Source organism: Coturnix japonica, chromosome 10 (genome assembly GCF_001577835.2).
Source record: "Coturnix japonica isolate 7356 chromosome 10, Coturnix japonica 2.1, whole genome shotgun sequence".
Lineage (NCBI taxonomy): Eukaryota > Metazoa > Chordata > Aves > Galliformes > Phasianidae > Coturnix > Coturnix japonica.
In genome coordinates this window covers 17,710,011-17,714,935 of record NC_029525.1, presented here as the reverse complement: position 1 = coordinate 17,714,935, position 4,925 = coordinate 17,710,011, and the positions used below count along the sequence as shown (strand labels likewise).

General features: G+C 51.3%; 1 long non-coding RNA gene across 1 annotated transcript; it reads left to right on the top strand.

Moving 5' to 3' along the window:
- Positions 1-233: 233 nt before the first annotated feature.
- LOC107318893 lies at positions 234-4,925 on the top strand. The gene is made up of 3 exons (XR_001557576.2): positions 234-312; positions 3,138-3,237; positions 3,376-4,925. It is a non-coding gene; the product is annotated as an uncharacterized LOC107318893 (long non-coding RNA).

The window sequence follows — 4,925 nt, the reverse complement described above, 5'->3', positions numbered from 1 at the left end:
TAAATTCAAGGCTGTTCATAGCCCTCCCAAAGCATCCCCACATGCTGAGGGAGAAATGGTTATAGGCTCCATCTGGGGGATGCTCAAAAGGCAGCACCTGATGGCCAGCACAGCTGCTCTCTGCCTATTGCTGCTCTGACCCACCCTTTCCCTGTTTCCACCTATCAGATCACTGGGACAATTAGGAGATCAGTGCCATAAATAATCTGGATCATGCAAGAGAAGCTGTGGTTGGGGGTGATGTGTTCTGGAGCCAGAGGGCTGGAGGAGTGTCTCATCTGCTAGATGTGGCTGGGAAGGGTGGTTGCAGAGGTGAGTGGTGCTGAGGGCAAAGCTCCAGCCAAGGGCATGAGCCCCTGTGGGCTTTGGTTTATCCCTGGTGTGCCTGTGGTTGAGTCTCTCCAGGGCTTGATTTTCTTGTAGGCATTTATCATAACTTATAAAAGAAGCAGAAGATGTGGGTGGGTGGGGTCTGAGTGTGCTTTAAATTAATGTGCCTGTTTTCATTACAGGTAGGGCTGACTATTTTCTCTATTTCCCTTCTCTCCTCAAGACTGCCACTGGGCCCTTGTTCCTTACATACAGGACTGTGTCTGTCTGAAATCTGTATATCTTGTTGTATGTTTACCCAGCTGGTAGCAGGAGGGTGAGGTTTGCAGCCTGGGTACATCTCCCCCCCCATGCTAGGAACACCCTGCACTGATCCTCCTCCAACACTGACCCTGCCAGGACTTGGAAATTGCTGTGCTCTGGGAGCAGCTTTGCTGAGAATAGGAATTCATAGTGTTCAATAAATATTATTAGGAAACAGAAAGATAATAATTATGTCAATTACAGGATGGGTAATTGGGCTTGGAGAAGAAAAGTACTTTTCTTCCTAATTGCTGGGGCCATGCTACTGTGATTGCATGTATCAGTTCCAAAAATAAAAGGCCAGCTATCAAGTGGAGAAAGCACTTTGTTTTTCTAATGGCATGCTACAGCACTGTGCCTGGAAGAGCTTGCTGGGCCAGCTTGCCACCAGGAATTTAAAAGAGAATTCCCTTTAAAAAATAAGGGGGTAGGAAGCATTCTCTTCAGGTGTAAGAGCCTCTGCAGTGGCCTTTTTGCTCCCAAAGCACCCAGCACTCTGAGCTCTGCCCCCACTGCTGGGGTTATCCCAGTGTTTCCTATGGGGGGTTTGAAGGCAATAAGCTCCCTCCCTGTGCCTAGGTTGGTCAGACTGCACCTTCCCTGGGTTCTCAGGGAGTTTCAGTTGTTTCCTCGATAAATACGTACCACTGTGATCCCATTTGAAAGGCGTTGGGGAGAAACTTTGTCATGGGGGTGGGGGGGGAGGGAAGGTTTGATTTCTTTCCTCTTCACTGGTGTGAAAGATACCGCGCTGGGTCTGCTGAGTGTTGAGTGTTTGTATAAATCTGTCTACTCAAAACATCGCAAGGAGTTGACTGACGGCCCGTGTAATTTAGCACACAGCTCCAAATTTAAATCCCACATCCTGCTGGGAGCTGGAGAGCGCAGCATCGTCAGTGTGCACAGCCGTGGGGGGAAGCATGGAGGCACATCCACAGCTCCTGGAGAGCTGTTTGCCTTGGAGAGGTGGCTCAGATGCTCACAGTGCCACCGAGGTGCCACCATCCCCCCCATGTGCCATGAGTGCATGGGGTGCTGCCAAAGCATCACTGTCCTCAGTGCTCATTTGACCATGGGCACCAGCTCCATGGCACTGCCTGGCTCCGGTTCCTGTTCCTTCTTTCCCTCTCTTCTCCCACTTAATTTGTCTGCTTTGGTTGCCCATATGTTTGCCTGGAGATGGAGAGGTTTATTTTTTTCCCCGGATCTATAAATAGATGTTTCAGAGCAACTCCTTGCTGCCAGTTATCCGTCTACACATCAACATTAACATAATTACCACGGTGAATCTCTAATCTCGGCAGCAAGGCGTGCAGGTTTTAGCAGTTCGCTGGGCTCTGTAACTGTGTAATTTGGGTCTTCAGTCAACTGACAGATCTGCAGGCGAGTCGCAGCGGAAAGTTGTGAACTTCCCTTGGTTCCCAGCCCTGATTGCATGGTGACAAGTGAGAAGGGAACAATGAATAATATCTGTCACGTATCCCAGAGGTAGAGATGTATCACAGCCTAACTCGTGGCTGTCAGGGTAATGCAGCGTTCATCTTCTATCTCCTTTGTTTTGTCTGCAACCATCCCTGAAGGACAGGGCTGTGGCTGGGCTGGCAGCAGTAGGATTCCTCTGTTGTCTTCTCCAGCAGTATCTTTGGGGATAGATCTGGGGCTGAGACTTTGTAGGGGCACGTACATTGCGCTGCACATCCCTCACCTCTTCCCCTCCTATGATGGGCATTTTCAGCTTTAGGAAGCTTTTAGGAAGCCCCATGCAGGCGGTGCTGTCACCATGCTTTGCTGGGATCCAGGTGCTCCTGGGATTCTGATGCTGGAGACACATCTCCCCATCATCCCTAGGGCAGGGGATGCATCTGCTCCCTCCATCCCAACCCCCTGCTCTCCAGGCAGTGCAGGAAAGGGCAGACCCAGCCTCCCAGCCATGTGCTGTATGGGGCTGGCTGGATGGTTTCGGTGGTTGGGTGACTCATGACCTCATCGTATTGCGGCAATGCTGCTCGAGAGCTCACACTGCAAATTATGGGCTGGATCCCACTGCCCCGGTGGTGGCTGGCTGCCTGGTGACTTCAGAAGGAGCAGTGTGTGTGTTTGTCTTCTGAAAGGCTTTGGCTTCACTGGGAGGGCTTTTTCCTAAGGAGGAAGGAAAGGATGGAGCTGTGCACACACAGGGAGACGTATTTTAGGAGATGCTTTGCTTGGGGTGGTGGCAGAGGACACACATCAGCATCCCAATCTGTGCCACAGTGCTGTGCCCAGAAACTGGGAGCATTACTGGGATGTGGGCAATGGCAGCAGTGTGTCCTGAGCACCACTGCCCCACATGCCGGCCCTTTGCTCACTGGTGCAATGCTTGCAGTATATTTTCTGCTACTGAGGTGGGCTGTCAGGAAGCAACCTGCTCAGATAATCACCACTTTGATTCTCAACAAAAGAAAGAAGCTGGCTGAGCTGAATGCCTCCTTTCTGATGTTAGTTTGTGTTATTTTGCTTTCAAGAAAAATAAATACCCCCTCGGCGTGTTTGTGGCATTGGTTTCTTACTGCAAACACGGGGCTGAATGGGAAGGGAAGACTGAGTTGGTGCTGTTGAACGCAGGTAAGAGTGCTTCCCCATCACTCATCCCAGGTCCCCCATCCCATCCATCAGCACTGGGAGGACCTGGGCTTAGGGATGCCTGTAGCAGTGATGACGACCACGTCACACCATGGGATGACAGTTGTTTTTCTTCCCTAGAGCTTGTGTGGCTGCACCGGCATCTCTGACAGCATAATCTCCTGCCTGGTGTCATCATTATGGAAACAAGCTGTAAATCTCCCCTTGATGTTATGTAGATCTGGGATCGCTTGCCTCACGGGAACAGCCAGTGTTAAGAAATAGGGTGTTGAACATAAAGATTACCATATTGCAAGCACTAATGTTGGGAAGGAGCTGCCTTAGCACCGAGAGCCGCTGGTGATGCTGGGGCTCTGCGTGGGGTTGGCTCCCAGCTCTGAGCACACCCCACACCAAATCCTCTTTTCCCCTTCTCATCCCTTTGCAGAGCCATAGAACAGCAGGAGGGAAGAGTGGTGTAGAGCCAGGGGGGATGTCAGGCAGCACGAGTTGCCGTTTGGATGTTTTCATTGCCGTTTTGCTGACCCAAGGACACCTTTGCTCCCAGCCCTGCCATTTTCACACCTGCCCCCATTTAATAACTGCACATCCCAGCCGGCTCTGCGGGTCGCTGCGTTTTGGGCTCGGTTGCTCCCAGTGCCTCCTCTGCTCCCAGTGCCTCCTCTGCTCCCAGTGCCTCCTCTGCTCCCAGTGCCTCCTCTGCTCCCAGTGCCTCCTCTGCTCCCAGTGCCTCCGCTCACCCTCCACGAGCCCTTTAATCTCTGGGAATTTACTTTTTATTTATTTTTTTTTCCCTCTGACATCTCCGAGTCTCTTGTGAAATGCAAATTAATTAGATTCTAATTACTCACTGTGTGCTGTTTCTGTTTCGCTCTCTTGTTAGGTTAGTCTAACATCTTTGTTGTCAGCTGTATGTTGTATGTATTCAGCCCATTAAAAGTGATCCTTGTTCAGCAGGAGACAGGCAGAGCAAAGAGACAGTTCCCCCCTCCCGCTGGGGCTTTGTCAGGAGCAGCTTTGTCAGCACTTCCCGGCAGCATCATAAAGGCAAACCTTGCCTTTTTTCCTTCCAATTGTTCATTTTCCCTCCGTCTGCGTGTGTGTTTTTTTCTATTATTGTTATTTTTTAATAACCTGGCGCGTTCAGCACTTCAATGTGGAGTTTCAGCGGCATCAGTTGACCCCAATGACTCACCCTGGGGATGCAGAGGGGTCCCAGTCCCAGGGCAGTAGAGCACTGGGACCCCTCTGCATCCCCCATCCCATGGTGACCGAGGGCTCAACACAATTCATCCCACCAAACCCATCAGAGATACTCAGCTCATCCCCCAGCACAGCAGAGTTTCCATCTGATTCATGCCTGGCTAGCCCAGTAATAGAGATTTCCATAATCACAGGAACTTGGCAGAGAATGCGTGTCACCTGGAGATGAATCTTCTCCCAACGCTGACATATAAATGGGCGTCATTAGACACGGGAGATCACAGCCAAGGCGTGGGGAGCGTGGGAGCTGCTCCTCCCTGCACGGCTGGGCATGGGGAGGGAGCTCCTAATCGGGGAGGCGGGCGCTGAGTGCAGCTCCTCAAGGTGTCTGTTTGATGTCTTAACGATCGAAGGAAGCAGCGGTGCTCATCCTGTGGCTGTGCTCATCCTGTAGCTGGCAATGGGGA